The sequence below is a fragment of the Ammospiza caudacuta genome, chromosome Z, assembly GCF_027887145.1.
Source record: "Ammospiza caudacuta isolate bAmmCau1 chromosome Z, bAmmCau1.pri, whole genome shotgun sequence".
NCBI classification, from domain to species: domain Eukaryota; kingdom Metazoa; phylum Chordata; class Aves; order Passeriformes; family Passerellidae; genus Ammospiza; species Ammospiza caudacuta.
Genome location: NC_080632.1, coordinates 422,480 through 441,755, shown reverse-complemented (window position 1 = coordinate 441,755; position 19,276 = coordinate 422,480). Strand labels below are relative to the sequence as shown.

The 19,276-nt window shown below is 47.1% G+C and overlaps 1 protein-coding gene across 2 annotated transcripts in view; it reads right to left on the bottom strand.

Moving 5' to 3' along the window:
* ZCCHC7 (zinc finger CCHC-type containing 7) overlaps positions 1-19,276 on the bottom strand; it is a 92,680-nt gene that overhangs the window by 48,088 nt on the left and 25,316 nt on the right. The gene's annotated exons all lie outside the window — the stretch shown is intronic.

The following is a 19,276-nucleotide window of genomic DNA, read 5'->3' as shown; positions in this document are numbered from 1 at the left end:
AGGGAAGTATAAGGGAAAGGTAGTCTGCATTTTGTTACCCAGCAGATCTCCAAATGGATTTAAAAAATGAAAATGAGGTATAAACATAAAAAGCCACCTACTTAATGTAAACGCAGGCAAGTAAACACATTATTTAAAGCAAACAGATTACATCACTCACTAGCAACATTCAAAATCTGGAAAACAAGTGGGCCAGCTATGTAATCTGAGAAAGGAATACACAGCTAGCCTCCCACTTTTGGAAATATAAAGAATGATAAATTCGCTGGTTGCCTGAAAAGAACATATCTCAGGAGCTGTAGAAACACTGATTTGGTTTTTGCCATTGTCTCTGACAACACACTCTCTGAATTACACACCTGCCTCCAGCCTTCATTATTTCTGTTTCATTATAATGAAGATTATACTTTTGACTTCCAAGGCTGCTTGCATTGACAAAGGCCTTTTCCTCTGCAATCTGACAGAGCCATAACAAACCTACGAACAGGGTGTTTTACCCATAGCTCCCTACCCTGCCACCACTCAAAAAGGGAGTGCTGTGGAGGAGCCAGGTGTCGTCCCTGCAGGCGCCACCTGTGTCACTGATACCAACAGGAGTGCTCAGACTGGAACACCTCAGTGACCTGAGCAGGGAGCAAACAAGTGGAGAATGGAAGCTGCTTAATGGTAGACAATATCTAACCTGCTAAAAATGTCCAGAAGTGCTGAAATGTCCAAAACAACCACTTCTGAATTCAAATATCCAATTTTGGAATGAAATTGGCGTCAGCTGGTGGCCTGTGTGGGGACTCCCTGCGTGGCTGACATCACAAAAATGGCAGTGCTGTGACACTTCCACTGTGGCAGGCGGTGCTCTTGTGGTGACTGATGGGGACAGAGGGCCAAGGACATGGCCAGGGCTGGGCTGGGATCCCCGTGCGAGATCCCTGGGCTGTGATCTCCATGGCTGGGATCCCTGTGCGAGATCCCTGGGTTCTGATCCCTGGCTGTGATCCCTGTGGGTGATCCCTGTGCGAGATCCCTGGGCTGTGATCCCTGTGTGAGATCCCTGGGCTGTGATCCCTGGGCTGTGATCCCTGGCTGTGATCCCTGGCTGTGATCCCTGGGCTGTGATCCCTGTGGGTGATCCCTGGCTGTGATCCCTGGCTGTGATCCCTGTGGGTGATCCCCGGCTGTGATCCCTGGCTGTGATCCCTGTGGGTGATCCCTGGCTGTGATCCCTGGCTGTGATCCCTGTGGGTGATCCCTGTGCGAGATCCCTGGGCTGTGATCCCTGTGGGTGATCCCTGGCTGTGATCCCTGGCTGTGATCCCTGTGTGAGATCCCTGGGCTGTGATCCCTGGCTGTGATCCCTGGCTGTGATCCCTGGCTGTGATCCCTGTGGGTGATCCCTGGCTGTGATCCCTGGGCTGTGATCCCTGGGCTGTGATCCCTGGGCTGTGATCCCTGGCTGTGATCCCTGGCTGTGATCCCTGGGTTGTGATCCCTGGCTGTGATCCCTGGCTGTGATCCCTGTGGGTGATCCCTGGCTGTGATCCCTGGCTGTGATCCCTGGCTGTGATCCCTGTGTGAGATCCCTGGGCTGTGATCCCTGGCTGTGATCCCTGTGGGTGATCCCTGGCTGTGATCCCTGGGCTGTGATCCCTGGCTGTGATCCCTGGGCTGTGATCCCTGGGCTGTGATCCCTGGCTGTGATCCCTGTGGGTGATCCCTGGGTTGTGATCCCTGGCTGTGATCCCTGGCTGTGATCCCTGGGCTGTGATCCCTGGCTGTGATCCCTGGCTGTGATCCCTGGCTGTGATCCCTGGCTGTGATCCCTGTGGGTGATCCCTGGGCTGTGATCCCTGGCTGTGATCCCTGGCTGTGATCCCTGTGTGAGATCCCTGGGCTGTGATCCCTGGCTGTGATCCCTGTGGGTGATCCCTGGCTGTGATCCCTGGGCTGTGATCCCTGGCTGTGATCCCTGGGCTGTGATCCCTGGGCTGTGATCCCTGGCTGTGATCCCTGTGGGTGATCCCTGGGTTGTGATCCCTGGCTGTGATCCCTGGCTGTGATCCCTGGGCTGTGATCCCTGGCTGTGATCCCTGGCTGTGATCCCTGGCTGTGATCCCTGTGGGTGATCCCTGGGCTGTGATCCCTGGCTGTGATCCCTGTGGGTGATCCCTGGCTGTGATCCCTGGCTGTGATCCCTGGCTGTGATCCCTGTGGGTGATCCCTGGGCTGTGATCCCTGGCTGTGATCCCTGTGGGTGATCCCTGGCTGTGATCCCTGGCTGTGCCCATCACCCCCTGTCCCACAGCCAGCCCTGGCTGGCACCCACAGTCCGGGCAGGTGCTCTGGGGGTGCAGATCCTGGCAGCTGGCACAGCTGGACATGGGCTGGGTGCCGAGCAGCTGGATCTGGGCTGGGCAGCACAGCTGGATGTGGCCTGGACACTGGGCAGCACAGCTGGATCTGCAACAGACACCAGGGGCCACAGCTGGTTCTGCACTGGACGCTGGGCAGCACAGCTGGTTCTACAAGGGACGCTGGGCAGCACAGCTGGTTCTGCACTGGACGCTGGGCAGCACAGCTGGTTCTGCAAGGGACACTGGGCAGCACAGCTGGTTCTGCCCTGGTCACTGGGCAGCACAGCTGGTTCTGCAAGGGACGCTGAGCAGCACAGCTGGTTCTACAAGGGACACTGGGCAGCACAGCTGGTTCTACAAGGGACGCTGGGCAGCACAGCTGGCTGTGCATCTGCCCCGTCCAGACCCATCCCAAGGTGCCCAGGACTGCACCCAGGGCTGCTCTCTGTGGCCACGGTGGTGCTGGCACCTGCTGAAGGATGGCTGCTGGGCACCAGTGAACTTTCAGTGCTCACCTCGTGCTCTTACTCAAGGTTTCTGCTGGTATTTGCTCTTTCAAACAGCATTTCACCTGAGTCACCAGGTGAAATGTTACCATAATCACCCACACCTATAGTTACAACAAAAAATCAGCAGGGCTGCTGCTGTTCAAAAAGAAAAGCAGCATTCAACTATTTTGTCAGGAACATGTTTTACCTGCTGTGATGTGCCACTTGGTGAGACCAAAGGAGGTACTGTGGCAAACTCCTGGGGTTCTTCTGGGCACAGTTTCCAAAGCTTTTGCACATGCCTGCAGTCTATTCATGCTGAATTACATAAGCTCCCTTTTTTTCCTTCTTCCTCTATTCATGCACTCAGAAGAATGTTAAAAAATTAAGTTTCTGTAAACACAGTGTTATCTTAATAAGTTCAAATATTATTAGACTGTTCCCTGGGGGAAGAAAAGCAATATGTTCCAAAGCAAGTGGCTGTATATTTTGCAGAAGGTGGCTACTCTGAAATTAAGAAATGCAAATGACTCTGCAGTTTATACGCCTCAAAGTAAAAGTAGTGATATTAAATTTTAAGAAGGTAGCATGAGCCATTGGTGCTTACACCCGAGCACCTGGAGGATGCCAAGGGACCCAGAACGATCCCGGGTCTGGGGTTTTCAATGGCACAGACTAGTGATCACAGGATGCTGGTGATACTCTCCAGTTACCCCTGGCAACCCTTCTCAACTGTAACGATGCTGCCCCACAATAGCTTTCACTGGGCAGCTTTCTCTTCACTTAGCTGAATGCTCTGGGACCATCTGTGTCGGAAAGCATAAAAGGCCAGCCTGCCTGTGGGCCCGTCACTCTGAACACCACCTCTCTGACCCCGATTAAATACAACTTTCAATCCCTTTTGTCCTCCCTGTTGACTTCTCCTATTAAGGGAGCCCTTTGACAAAGAAAGCGGAAGAGCGGACTAAGTGCCCCCAAGAAAGGTGATGTCTGATACTGCTCAACACAAGGATTAGCAAGCCAATACATAACAAAAGCAAGTTTGGGGGAGGGGTAAAGAGGAAAAGAAAAAAATGGTTTTATACAGGTCTTTGACTAATTCAGTAGGTACACAGTTCAACAAATAGCTATACAAGAGGCCTGCTCCCAAAGAAACAACTACCAGGGAACAATAAATGGAGGAGATACCTTTCAGCATGGCGACGCGAGGCCGTGACATTGACAGGAGCACTGGGTCTGTCATTTGCTACCTATGGCTCATGGGGAGAGGCGCCAGGAACACTCCAGGAGCTGCTTTGGGACAGACCTTCTCCAACAGAAGGGTCTTGTAAAATATCCTAACCTGGGTCACTTGAGGTAACTCTAACGGGAGCGGGCGACACAAACACCAGCAGCAAGAACAGTGCCTGCAGAAAACCTAAATACTTGCACACCAGAGCTGACTGCTCCCAAAGGCATGCACTGAAACCCATCCGCTTTCTGGAACACACAACATTTCTTTCTCCAAAAGAACACATGAAACTTTGCCATGCAGGTCTGCAGCAGCCATGGGGTATGCTGGTGCAGCACAGCCTCCTAATGCACCCTGAAACCAACAGTGGGGACAGGGGCAGGGAAAACCAACACTGAGCACTGGGGACACAAGCAGGGAGGAGGACAGGGTGCCCAGTGCAGCCCCCATGCTTGCCTGAGCTCTGCAGAGGGGAGCAGCCTCTGGCACAGCCACCAGGATGGGAGGGACACAGAGCACAGCACATCTGCTGGGCACATCTGGGCACAGCACATCTGCCCAGGGTGGGGGGCAGCGGCACTGCTGTGACCGTCACAGAGGAAAGTCAGGAAGCACCTGGGTGCACAAAATATCTGCACTGAAAAACCTGAGCCAGACAGAAGGGACTCCCTCAGAGCAAAGCAGCAGCAGGGGGGATTGGGGATTTTATTTCCATGGAGAAAGAAAAATGGAATAGTACAAGTGATCAGAAGAAACAATAAACGGAGATGCATATGAAAAGAAAACCTTAATGGAACCCTAATGAGTCTGGGGTGTTTCTAATGCCAGCAGCAATCAGGCCAGGGATGCAAGCAGATCAGGTTGTCCTCATGTCAAAAAAAAGGGCTAATCTAGCCAGGCTTCTTGTTTAGGATATGCTCACTGTACCTCATAAAACGCAAGGGCACTTTTAAACAAAGGTTAAAATTGTGGTTGTGTGAGGGCAGAGCTGTGTGAGACCCAAGGGATGACCAGGAGTGCTGACCATGACCCAGCAGGCAGGGCCTGCAGCTCCAGAGATGGTTCTGGACCCCTCCAGGACCGGCTCTGCGATCCTCCTCAGCCACCAGGCTTTTACTGACAGCTTTATTACCATCAACCATCTGCCTTTTACACGTCCTTTTGAAATTTAATGTTTTATTTGGCACAGTCAATTTAGACTACAGATGCATCTCCTTCTTCCGCTTTCTTTTTTTTTTTGAAAGGGGGGCAAAAGACATCCGTAAAGTTCCCAAATGGGTGCCACTGAAAATTAGTATTTCTCTATGGACTCCGGAAAGTAATAGATGGGAACCTGTTTCTAATAGTTTTACTTTCTGTGTTATCTGGAGAAAAACAGATTCATACATACAAAGTGGACTGTTTCAGAAGATAGTGCTGTGAAAAATGAAAGGCTGTTCCAAAGTAAAAAGTGATTATTTCAGAAGAAATGAGAAGCTCCAATGTCAACCCTACTGCCTGAATCAGCAAAAAATCAAAGCTTTGCATAGAATAGGAAATTGGAGATTTTCCCTAAATTTACATTTCTTTCTGCTGAGCACATTTTTGCTTCAACATGAAAGAACTTCTTAGAGACACTCCTAGTTTCAGACATTGCTTTTTTGCTATGGTGTTGTAAAATGCTGCTGCCTGGGACTGGAATTCCATTAGTACAATTGGAAGAATTTATGTATGAATGCTAGATATGAGCCACAACAGCCATGGATAACATCATGTAAATGAAAATTTTATTTTTTTAAATGACATCTCCTCAGTCGTATTGACAACTGTCCAACGGAAAACCCAAAGCCATATAAACTAAAAAATAAAAATTGCAGTTTTTCCTGGCAGAATCCATCAGAAATATTGGCAAAATATTCCCATATCTAACTGTGATATTCTATGCACTCCTACAATAAATCAGGAAAAACTGACTCCACAAATATTATCCTAAAGCACAGTACTGTTATTAAACCCCAAGTGACATATGCCATTTGAATTCTATATATGTATTATTACAATTCCACAAGCAAAACCCATAGTTTTGATATCACAACATACCTAAAAGAGGCTTTTCCTCAAGACTATCCTTACAATCTTAAGTCTTCAAAAACCTAAATTGCAAAAAGTAAAACTGACACACAATTTTCAAAAACAAAGTTCAAGAACCGAGGCAACCTCAGCTGGCCTTACGAACCCAACCTTGTGAAAATAAACCTTTTTCTTACAGAAAGGGATTTTGCTGATAAGCTTTCCTGAATGACCTGCTGGTCTTCTGGAAGACACAGCAGGTGACATGGGACATTGCCAGGGGGGTTGGCTGGCTCCTGACCCACTGGGACTGCCCTGGTTGGGAGCCCCTGCAGGAGCTGACCCAGCAGTGCTTCACATTATGCTCACATCACACTTCCACAAATGGAAAAACAGAAAATGTTGTTGTATGAACTGCCGATTCATCCACACCAAATACCCACAGTGGCAATCTTAAACTACAGGGGTGAGACCTCCTAGGTTTGCCAAGACCTTGTAAACACCCAATGCATAACCAACCATTTTTCAGCTCCATCAAAATTAATCTGCTCTCTATTTCCCTCTTTACTTTGGCACCATGTAAATTAATTGTGTATGATGAACTCCAGATCATGCATTTTTACCAGAGCACAGGTCACCAATACCTGCAAAGCAGATGCACAACCCAAAAGGAAAGTCCCAGGCAAAGAGAAAAGATGTTACTGCAAGAGATGAGAGGAAGGAACATGCACAAAATATGTGCATGCACAAAAATGTGAAAAATTAAAAAATACAATACACCAAAAATACAGTAGCACCAGAGGTGCTGAGAGTGTTGTTCCTGCCTGGTGCCATCAGAATGTTGCATTTTGTCAATGAGTGACCAGGCTGGGGTTTTAACTCTAATTTAACCTTGCTTTAACCCGGCACACTGCGACAATGTATTCCATCATGCCTAATAGATACCATGAAATTCAACAGACATATACAAAATTGCCAGCAACACATTTCTTCAGGACTACATATCCATCCTTTTGGGCACAGTTTGTACCCAAAGAAGATGAACTCAAGCAGTATAAAACGCTGCCTTTAGAGCACTCTTTCTCGAGTAGCACAGGGGGTTCCCAGAGCCCCCTCAGGAAGGTTTGGGCGAGCAGGAGGGGAAGGGGCAGTGGCACGGGAGGGCAGGGATGTCACCAGCCCTGTGGTGGCTGCGTGGCCATGGCGGAGCACGCTGCGGCTGTGAGGGGCACACAGAGGAGACGGGACACTGCTGGCCTTGCAGCCTCCCCAGCCGTGACACTGCAGTGTGACACTGGGCCAGGAGCAGGGAGGGGCTGGGAATGCTGGGACTGCTGCACAGGATGGGAGGGCACCGAAGCACAGGCTGTACTTAAATATTGAACTCGGTATTTAACTCAGTATTAATGCTAACAAAGGCAGAGGAGGATGAGCAGCAGGAAGAGGTATCAGCAGTGACCATGAGTCCCCTTGCTGCAGGTGACACAGGGGACACGGCCATCCCTAGGGCCTCCTGCAGCCCCAGTGGCACGAGCAGATCCCAGCTCCTCTGTGGACAGAGCCACAGCACGCAGCTGAGCTTGGCCACACTGCCTCATGAACAGACAAGACAAAAAACAAAAACCAGCCCTAAAACCCAGCTGTGCCTTCAGCCTACAATATCTGAATGTAGCTGGTGGGATTTTCCTCCACCTTCCTGTGTTCCAGCCTTGGCAAGGCCAAGAACTCCTTGCCAAGCTGCTCAGCTGAGCTCACCTGCCAGCTCGTGCTCCAGAGTGAAGGCAGGCAGGGCCAAGGCACAGAGCATGTCCCACAGAGTGGCCATGGTGCTTGGCAAGCTGAGGAGAGCCAGGACAGAGGAGGCTCCTCACACACAGCACAGCCCAGCCGCTCGACTGACAGCGCACCAGGGCCCAGAGTCCCAGCATTGGGCAACAACAGACACAAAAGGTATTTTCATGGATGAAAATTTCTTTTTCAACTGAATTTTCACACAGTTGAGTATCGGACAGGAATTTGCTTCCACGACACACGGGTCGTGTCAGGAGGCAGAGGGACAGAATGTTCCTGTGATCTGGCTGGGGACAGTGATGGACGAGCAGGACACCCTGAGCAACACCTGCAGAGCTCACACTCGCTTATAAAATGAATCTGAAATCACAACTTAATAGGTTAATAAAATTATTTGAGTGCGGGCTGCTCTGGTTCAGCCCTTCCATAAATTTAAATTGGAGCTCTGCTGTATTACTGGATGTTCTTCCATCCCTCTCTTTTAAAGGTGAGTCTGCAGAGCCCAGGAGTGCAGCAAGAGCCAGGGGTGCCACCTGTGCCACCTGTGCCACCTGTGCCAGCAGCCACACCACCTCTGGAGCTGGAGCCTCACTGCTCTCTGTGGCTGTGTCCCCACTGCAGATCCATCTCCGTGCCCTTTATTGCCACTCACTCTTATCATGACACACGCTGGAAAGAAAAGACACCGGTGTAACACAATTCAGACATTTTAAACTTTTCTCTCAGCTGTTCCTGACACATATCAGTTCCATTCAGGCTTAGAAAAGGAGCTTCAGCACGGGGTGAGGCGTGTCTTTTGTCAGCACCCCGTCTGCTCCCTGTGGCCTCGTAAACAAGCTGCTTCCTTTAGAAATACAGCAGACCTCCAATTTAAATTTATGGAAAGGCTGAACCAGAGGAGCCCACACTCAAATAATTTTAATAACCTATTAAGTTGCGACTTCAGATTCATTTTATAACTGTGTTCCTCAGGGAACTGCACTATCAGGATAAAGATAGAGTTTTTTTCTTTTAAAGATAAATAGCATCATTAATCTGCAACATTTCTTTTCTATTATCTTTCAAAATGAGGAGTTATTTTGTTCTGATCTTGAGGTAATTAGCCTTCATTCACTAGCCAGAAAATGTCTGTGTTCTGAAAATTAAAAATGTGTCATTAAGTGGAATTTACCATAATGTCATTTATCTTTATATAGTTCATCAGTGACAGCAATGGGCCTGGGAATCCATCAGCTTTTACCGAGGAAGCATTAAAACAAATTGAAAAACAGAATAATCCCAGGCACTCTTTAACACAGTCAAAGCCATTTGGGTAATTAAATAGTGGTATTTAAAGTTTTAATTTAGATTTTCCCCTCTGTTCATCAGCAGTCAAATGAGATGTTCATATTCATAACTGTTTGTAATAAAGGGTTTCATAAAGCAAACAGAATATCAATGCTGTTAAAATTAGAGAGAATACAGAGGAACCTTTCAAGTACAAACAGGGAAGTTCATTCCTGCAGCACCTCATTTTCCGTGGGTGACATTGTGCACAAATGTCTGTACCTGGCCTGCTGCTCACACCAGCAATGCCCAAAATTTGGATGTCTGTGCTCCGGGGGTCACAGCCGCCTTCTCCCACCGCTTTGTCTCTGGCTGTTCTGTTACTCAGGAAAGCCAACTTCCATTCCCATTGTTTTCCAAATGTTTGCATATTAATCTCAAACATCTTTTATCTTGTATATTCAGCTCTGGAGAGTGGATTGTTCTGTTGTGTTCCTGGAGCTGCTGCAATGAGACGGCGCGTGCCCGAGAAACCTACACGCGGTATAAATAATGCTAAAAATAATTATTTAGGGACACAAACTGAATGTATAAAAGCTTTCAAGCACCGTTCTTGCTAGGAAATATTAGGCCCTCCACCAGCTTTTGCCAAAATTAAACTAGAGAGAAAAAATTGAGTAGTTCTTTATGAAACAGTTTCAACTGAAAGAAGCCTGAATAATGACACCTTCAGCACATGTACATCCTCACCAAAGCACTACTGGCTGGGATGCAGTTATTTAAAATAGGGAAAAACATTTATCTGTGCTCTCTTCTGAGTGCAGCTGGACCTACATTAGACTAAAACTGTCAATAATTTACTGTGTGACTTTTGTTCTCTTGTTTAATGCGGCAAAAAATGCCACAGGACTTAAAAGTCTTTGCAAATGAAAAGTCAAATAATTTTTGTTTGCTTTCTTTTAAGCAAAGCATAACCCCCCCAAATTACGACTCCAGCTGCAAGGTTACAGAGATGTAGACAGACATTTTCCACAGAACTACCTGAGATACTTTTTTTTGATCCCAGAGCAGGAGGCTATACATTAGGCAATAAAAGAAGTTTTTATATAGTGCCAGAAAGAGTCACCAGGAACCTGAGTGCCTTTGTAGTTTTTCAGGTATGGGGTGGAACAACTCAGCATAGTATAAATCAGGTACAACGTGAAATCAGCACAGGCTTTACAGCTCAGTAAAAAACAAGATGCTGATGATAAACTGACAATAATCTGTCATTATGAACATGATTCCATCAATGTTTAAGTCTGTTTTTTTTCAAATATATTTTTATTTTATTTTATTTTCAAATTTAACCAGATGCTTTTGAGCCAGTGCTACACCTTGGCCTCCACTGAAGCAGGTTCATAACTGCTGTGGAGATCAAAATGAACCCTAGAGGTGACAAAAATCAAGATACACATGAACACAACCTGCACTATTTGCCAGGATTAACTGATTCAGACTGCTTTTTAAAATTGAAATCGGGTTATCAAAAGGCTAACACGGACAATTTTTAAAGGTACACGTGGAAGGAAATAGACAAGAGGGTGCAAACTTGCCTGCTCTGTAGCACCAAAATAATTCAAAAAAGGAGTGGCTGGAGATATTCCCTCTGAGTGCCAGGGCACAGGAAAGGAGCAGAGCCTGTCTGTGCTACCCCTGCCAGGACACACCTGCACCGGAAATCTGAGGAACCTGAGCATTTCCACAGCTCCAGCAAGGCAGCGTCACGCAGGTGAGCCAACGGCAACTGGCAGCACCGACAAAACAAATGCAAAAATGTTCTTCAAAACGGTTTTACACCGCAATTCTCAGCGGCACAACACCGCTGGCAGGCTCAAGTGTGCCCCTTGCCCCCCAAACCACCAGCACCTTATTGGGCAGCAAAAATAGCTCGGCTTTCGGTAATGTGAGCGCTGTTCTTGTAATGTTTAACTTCACTTCCTGTGTCTTTGTGCTGCTCGAGGAAGTGAAACTCACGCACGGCATGTTTGTATTATTCCCGCGGTGGCAGCCTCGCAGACAATGTCTGCAGTGGTCTGGAGCGATAAGAGCTGCCTCCAGGACACGGATTCTCCTGGGGATTAGGCAGCACCATCTGGGGCCTGGGCTGATCTGCAGCAGCTGCAGCCCAAACCCGGGTAGGGTAGCAATGGGTGCTGCTCCTGCAGGCTTCAGCCAGGTGCTGCACCTCCCTCCCAATTACAGTGGGCTGCCTTTTGAGAAAAACGGGGACAATAAACAACAGCGTCTCCCCTTCCCGTGAGAGAGGTGCCCTGGCTGCCCCACGGAGAAACCCGCACCGTGGGGCACAGGCGGGCCGCAGCTCCCGGGACAGCGGGGCACGGCCCGCAGAGCCGCTGCCCGCGGCGCTCCCAGCTCCGGCCGTTCTCCGGCAGGAAACCGCCCGGCCTCTGGAACGGCGGCAGCAGCCGTTCTGAGCGGCTGCAAGCTTGCCTGCCCCAAAGGCAGCGCTCCCCTGCGGGTAAGGAGCCAAGGCGAGCTGCCAAAGGCACCCAACCCAAAGCGCATCTCAGCCCTGCAAGGATTTCTTCCTCGGCTCCAAGAGGGAAGGAGGGAGCTGCCAAATAATGAGATGTAGGTTAGCTGCTGTCTTGGCCAAGAGAGCCCTTGCCTAGAGATTTTTGGCATTTTTCCTTTACCCACTCTTTTCTTCCCTCACTGATACTCTGCTGCAGCTGCACCTTGCTTTGTAATTATATGAAGCAAACCACAGGGCACCGCCTAAAAACAATAAATCTCATTAAAACAATTAAATTGATTTTTTTACAGACGTATATCTGATGAAAAATCCATTTAAAAAACAAACAACAGAACAAAACAGCGAGCAGAAAAAAGAAAAAATTTTGGTGTGATCTCCAGGCATGCCTTTTGAAGCTGATACTTCAGCAATGCTAAGACAGCTTTGAATTTGGGTCAAAAGTATCCATTACTGATGTCTTCCTGAACTCAGCTGCAAATCTTCACCGTGTCCTGTACTGAGGACCAAGAGATGGGATGGCAAAGCTGCCAAGATAAACTGGACAAAGCCAGGAAACACCCAATCGCCAGAAGATAACTAAATACCCATCCTGCTACCAAAACCAAGCACGAAACCACCCACAAATGTCCTATGCAGAAGCCAGACATTTTAGGGGTGGCCCTGAACATCCAAGCAATGCTGAGGAGATTATTTCAGACTTTTTTTTTTATTCTCTTTTTTAATTTAAAACAAACAATGGATTTTTGACAGTACAGCTGCTGAGGGGACCATCCCATCTACTGTTTTCCTACCCAAAGCATAGGTACCAGGTGTTGTCCAGGAAATCTGAATGAAGGAAATCTGAATGAAGGAAATCTGACTGAAGGAAAACTGAATGAAGGCTACCACAAAGTGTCACATCCTCTCTGAATACATTTCCTATGTGCAGTTCTGTGTAATGACAGCATTTAACATCATAAATACAGACACAATTTTAAGTGCCAGAAAATCAGGTTCCCAATCCAAGAAATACTGATGTGCACAATATCCTTTGTTTTGCTGATGGCAAAACAAAAATAATTTCATTTCTGCAACCAATAACCCATATGTCTTAACTTTTTACCTACTCTATTCTTGCCAGATAATCTACCAACATTCCAAGTTAAACACACTTCTGATTACAAGTATAGCTCAAAAAGATCTGCTACTTCAGCACTACTACAATGAAGATATTATATTTGACAGGTATAAAGTAACAACTGAGTGGAAATTCTCTTGTGCCCGAGATACACAAGGTTTGGGAGAATAAGAACCAGCCATCCAGTGGCAGCTCCCAGTCCATATGCTGCTCTGCTCTGGCCCAAACAGACTCATTTTAAAAGCATTTTTACTTTTTTTCCTGATGGACTACAATTTTTCAGGCAAACAGCTGACTGTGTCACCCTTATGCTACTGGCAAACACTTTTGTTTGGTTCATTTTCAACAATTTCCTCCCTACCGTTTCACAGGAACAGAAGGAAAAGAGGTAGAGCTGAAGAGCTGGCCGTTGGGTTCCAGCACCCAACACATGCTGATGTGTGATCACAGAATCCCAGAATATTTCAAGCTGGAGGATGGCGTCCAGCTCCTTGCCCTGCACAGGACAGCCCAGGAGCCCCACCCCGTGCCTGAGAGCGCTGTCCAAATTCTCCTTGAGCTCTGCTTTTGCATTGTATGCGACTTTAAACGTTTTTCCAAGCCTTGAGACACGAGGCAGGAGGCCCCTGAGGCTGTCACTGTGCAGACACCCCTGGGGACACGGCAGCCCCACGGGCAGCAGGGCTTTGTCCTTCGTCCCCAGGGGTGTCCCCTGCTCCTGTGGCCTGTGCCACAGCCACGCAGGGGATGCACCCTGGGGAGCAGCACGCAGGGGATGCACCCTGGCCGTGCTGGAGTGGCCCTGGATGCTCCCGGCCGATGGAGACACGCTGGAATCCTGCTGGCAAGGCTCTGAGCAGCCAGGAAACAAACGGTGCCCCGCTGCGCTCCTGAGAGAGACAGCAGCAGTACAGTGAGAGCAAGAATATGCTTGGGGAGGCTAGAAAAACCAAAGCAACAAAAAAACCCCCAAGCATGACAGCTTTACCGGGACTGAAAGGCAACACGCAGGAGGTACAGGAAGCTTTGGACATTATTTTACCAGTCTAGGGCTCTAAGCAGACAATTATATGCTTAAATGTTAAGATTCCCTAAGCTGGCTTAGCAGTCCCCATAAAATAGTTAGAAGGACTTGTTTTACAAGAACATTGTCCATTTGGAAATTGAAGAATAAAGGCAACAGAGGCACAAAAATAGAGTTCTACAGAAAGCAACGACTCTTCTTAAAGTAAGAAAATACAAGGAATTCGCTTTTTCCCAGGTGAAAACAAGTTTATAAAAATTATTATTAAAATAAAATTTATAAATAAAGTTGTAATGCCTTAAAATTGCCTGTTATGCTAAAAAGAAAAAAAAAGAAAAAGAGAAAAAAAGGCTAAGTAGGGCTTCCCATGACTAAATGGATTAATTCTTTAGTACCACACAATTACTGCTCTCTACACAGTTTCAGTGAACGTCTAAATAAACACCCAAAGCTTATTTCACACAAAGAAAAGATCCGTTCTAAGGAATAACCCAAACGCTAAAAAGTTGACATTTTGTATAAAAAAATAAAAAAAAGCTGTACAGGAAGGCGGCAGAAAGAAAAGGACATTTTGGGTAGGTTTGTGGGGTGACAGTCACTTTGTTGGACGCCAGCTGTGCGTGGATGTCTCTGTCCCAGGGAGGTTTCCTGAGCAGGGCTCAGCCCCTGGGAGCCAGCAGCGCCACAGCTGGGGCAGGGCAGCAGCACAGGGGTACAGTGCCCACGCCGTGCCTGACCGTGTTCACAGGGGTGCCAGGACGAGGGAAGAGACGAGGATCTGACTCCATGTTTCACAAGGCTGATTTAGTATTTTATGGTATATATCACAGTAAAACTATACTAAAAGAATAGAAGAAAAGATCTGATCAGAAGGCTGGCTAAGAATAGAATAGGAAAGAAAGGAATGATAACCAAAGTTTGTGGCTCGGCTCTCTGTCTGAGCCAGCTGACTGTGATTGGCCATTAATTAGAAACAACCACATGAGACCAATCACAGATGCACCTGTTGCATCCCACAGCAGCAGATAACCATTGTTTACATTTTGTTCCTGAGGCCTCTCAGCTTCTCAGGGGGAAAAATCCTAAGGAAAGGATTTTCCATAAAAGATGTCTGTGACAGCCGTGGGTGCACGGAGCCAGCCAGAGCAAGGTGCCTGCAGAGGGGTGACACCACAGCCCTGCTCCTGCACCACACACACCAGCGCCCTGCATCGCCCTTGGGCGCACAAATGGCCCTGCTTTGGCTCTCAGCGAGGCAGGCATATGACACCTGGTGCTTTTCACAAATATATTACACAGTGGTTTTTTTTTAACAAAGGAGCTATAAACCATACTGGTTATAAGTTATCCCCAGCTTCTGAATGTCTCTAATTTCTTCTGCTTCGCACAAAGGCCTGGTTCTGCTTCTTTTCTCTGTTTGAAGGGCAGCAACCAGCTCCTGGTGCAGGCCAAGCCCAGGGGTGTCGCCCCATTTTTTTAAGATTTTCTAAGCCTTCTGATGTTTACATTCTTGTAACGAAATTTCTCACACATTTTATGTAAATCACTTATTGTTTTGCATTCTTTTATGGAGGAGGAGAAATTTGATGGACTTGGTTTGTCCAGTGTCATTGCAGAGGTGGCACTGTCACCCTCCAATCCACTGCCACTTTTGGAAACCTATAAATGCTGGAGTCGGAAATTAAACTCTCTCTTTTTCTACCTTGGAGAGTTGCGTGTCCATGTCATTTTATTTCGTCTTCTATAACAACACAGGGGATCACTACTTCCTGGCTCATCATAACTTACACTGCATTAATGTTGAAACTCTTGTTTTCTCTTTAACAAGACACAGCTTGTCATCAACACAGAAATTCTAATCTCTCATCCCTCCTTCTAAAATATTCTGTACCTCAGAAGACCAGCAGCTCTTTCATGATTGCTCAGTGTAGACTTAAACAGGGGAAAATCAGCCCTATCTCCCAAAATTGGTGTAAAATTACAGCTTTTGAGGGTGTAATGCCTGATCAATTTAAGTGAAAATAGTCTGAGGACAGAATGTGGACACAAGTCACATTTCTCCTGTTACCAAGAAATTTTTAATTTAATTTAAATTAGCAACCAGGTTCAGTCCAGCACACAGGTGTTACCAGATAAAGGTGTGTCACTACAATCTCTGCCCTATGCTGAAATCAAGAGAGCAGAGCCACCAGGAGGGTGGAATTTCCCTCTCTGTTACCCAACACACCAGTGACAGATGAAGCATCATCTCCTCCTCCTCCCCTGCTGCCAGTGGCTACAGCTCCTCACAAAGTGAATGGCCTCAGGATTCTGTGAGGGACAAGAAACGCCTGGCTGGAGCGCCTGGTGCTGGACATCCCTGACCAGGCACAGGAAAGAGGGGCACAGCCTCCTGCATCCAGCCACAAATACGGGAGACCAAGTTAGATCTACTGGAAAGTGCCTTTTTTGGGTGGTGAATGTCACCTGACATTGTGAATCCCAGGTAAAATTAGGTTATGCGGAAGCGTACCTTTGTGTGATATTTTAGGGTTAAACAGCAAAGTAGAAGGATGTATTTTAGAAAGCACAGGATGATAAAGGGATGCCTAGAAGCATTTTGCACTGAGGAAGGATGCAAAGTCCAAGTCCACTTGACTGGGACTAAGGTTTTAACACCCATTAAAAGCACTGCAGTGTCTGTCACAGCACCCTCTGCTTCCAGTGGTTATTCTGACATTTCTGGGCATTTGCTTTTCTTCTACCTCCAGACCGTAAAGGAGAAATCACCTATTCCCAAACCATTTAGCTTAGAGCTTTGTATACCACAAGATGGTTGCAGAATTTTAACTCCTCAGGTTCAAGAAAATTACCATCTTTTCTCTGGCTAAAGTGGCACTTTCTAGGTCGCTTTTCAAAACGCATCCTCAAGCACAGCAGTTTCTGACATGGAAATAGAAACACCCTGCACATCCAACAGAAATTTTCCTCAAACCAGCACCACCCTATCCTCCAAAGTAAGATGGTGAGTCCACTGGATTCGTGTTGTGCTGTGCTTACAGCTCTTTATTACCATTAATGCTGATAAAAGAAACAAAAGTCCTGCAGATCAGCACGTGTTGCTTGTTGTTGTATGTTGAAGGCAAGCACTGGATCCTGCTAGCTGTGCTTAACATGTGTGCAGCACCATAAAGATTAAACAGCATAATGTTATAAATCCTATTACACTATATAATCTCTAAATTACATGCAAGTGGATAAAAAATACACAGCTTGCTAATGAACTTTACATTTTCATAACACCATTTATGCTGCGCAGAAGAATTGCACCAGTTTGGATAGGAAGTTGATGACAATCCTGTTCCTGTAGCTATTACACACTTCATATGCTGTTTGTGCTGGGAATCCATTCCCTGGGAATGCTGGTCTCAGATAAGGTGAGTTCTCCTCACCTCCTTTTCAGTGTCTCGGGCTCTCACACGTGTCAGGACCCAGCACCAACCTCTGGCTGTCCAGGATGGCCATGACCCCTGCCAGGGGGCTCAGGGACCCTGGCACAGAGCCCAAAATGCCCCTGTGGGTTTCATTATGACCCATGGAGCAAGTTACCAACCTTATATGAAGACCAGCAAGCCACAACAGTTTAGGCTGAATATTAGTGAAGTTATCACGGGGTGGAAAAGTAGATTTTAGAGTTTCTGGTATGGGGGTTCGGGAGGCAAGATGGAGGGATCTGGGCATGTCCAGCCTTTCTCCTTCTTTTTCTTGGCCTCCATCTTCTGGGTGATGTTGGCACTTTGGGATTGGTTTAGAGTAGCAGCTCCCTGTCTAACGCAGGTGATGGGTATTGGGCAGTAACTGTAAATATTGTACATGTGGTTTTTAGTATAAAAAGGTAACACTGCCCTGGGGCAGGCAGAGTGCCTCTGACTGTCCTGCTGGAGGGACCTGGGCAGGGCAGGAGAAAGAATTTTACAGATAAGGAACAACAAACAACCTTGAGACCGAGAAATGAAGAGCTCTGACTGCTTCTTTGAGCACCGGGCTGGGAACAGAGACTCTCAAGCTTTTCTAGGGATCACTCTGACAAGCTAATGATCCTGACACACACACACCTGGCACAGCAGCAAGGAGTGCAGGGGGGCTGGCTGCTCTGATGGGCACGAAGCCCGGGGCTGCTCCTGTGCTCCTTCCCCACTCCTTTGAGGGGGCTCTGGCCACAGCAGGCACCCCGAGGGTGCCCGGGGCAGCCACGTGCCCACCGTGACTGGGACTGCCTGCCTGGCCCCATCCTGGCTGGCTGGGCCTGCCCAAGGGACCCTGGAGCATCACTGTGCACCAGACAATGTGGGGCTGAGCACAGCACTAATGTGTGAAACAGGAAAAAAAACACAAGCTGGGAAACTGGAGTTTCAGGAATATCCTTTTTTGCCATGGATGAGTGAGTTTTCCCGACATCCCATAAATAACAAGGAAACTGTTGAAAATCTGTGGACCCACAAAGCCCCACTGTGTCTCCTGGGCAGGTTTTTAGGGTAGCAGGTTGTAATGCTCTAGGTTTATGACCAACAGCAGAAAAAGTGTAATTTTGTCTGAAGAACCATGTTTACTAAACCCCCTCAATTTTTTGGAGTAATTTCACCCTAACTGCGCAAACAAACCATAAGCGCTAAAAATCAGGAACTCTGAATATAGCATATCTGTAGGGAATCTTATGCTGCTTCATGAGCAAGGGATTTTAAAATCCTAGTAAAATTACTTTTACAAGTAAAATTGTTTAAAAAAGTAAATAAACGTGCTTTCAAAAAGAGGGTAAGACTGCAATCGCTTTTCTAGTTGCCAACACACACTGGTATTGGTAAAACCAGGAGCATATAATGCAAACTGCAAGAGGAAAACATCCCATTGCCAGATCCAAACTGCAACACAACACAAGGGTATACACAGCAATCTACAGCTACCTGTTATTGCAGTCCATCCCTTCTTACATTGGATATTCAGGTAAGCATGCTCAGATAAAAAAAAAATTTAAACTACATAAACATTTACTGTAACACTGCTGGTGTGGATTACAAAAATGGCACCACAAAAACAAATCAGTGGAAAAGCACTTTCTAAAGGACATTTTAACAAGGCCTATCATAACTGAGTTATGCAGCCATGAATTGTGCTCCCCTTGCCCTCTACACTATAATTCAGGGTATAAAATCAGTGTATAAATTCCTATCATCAAGGCTTTGAAGGGTTGAACAACCTGTCATCATTGTGTCTGCAAGGAGATGACTGGATTATGAGAATTAACAAGTTCATCTCAAAGCCCGTAACTGCACAGGTCTGAGATTTTTATTTTTCTTCTGCAGGCCAAGGAACTCAGAGTTTCTCCACAGAGTGCAATTTTGCCCCAAGGGCTTTGCCAGGGGAGGAGGATTGTGACTGCAGGGGAC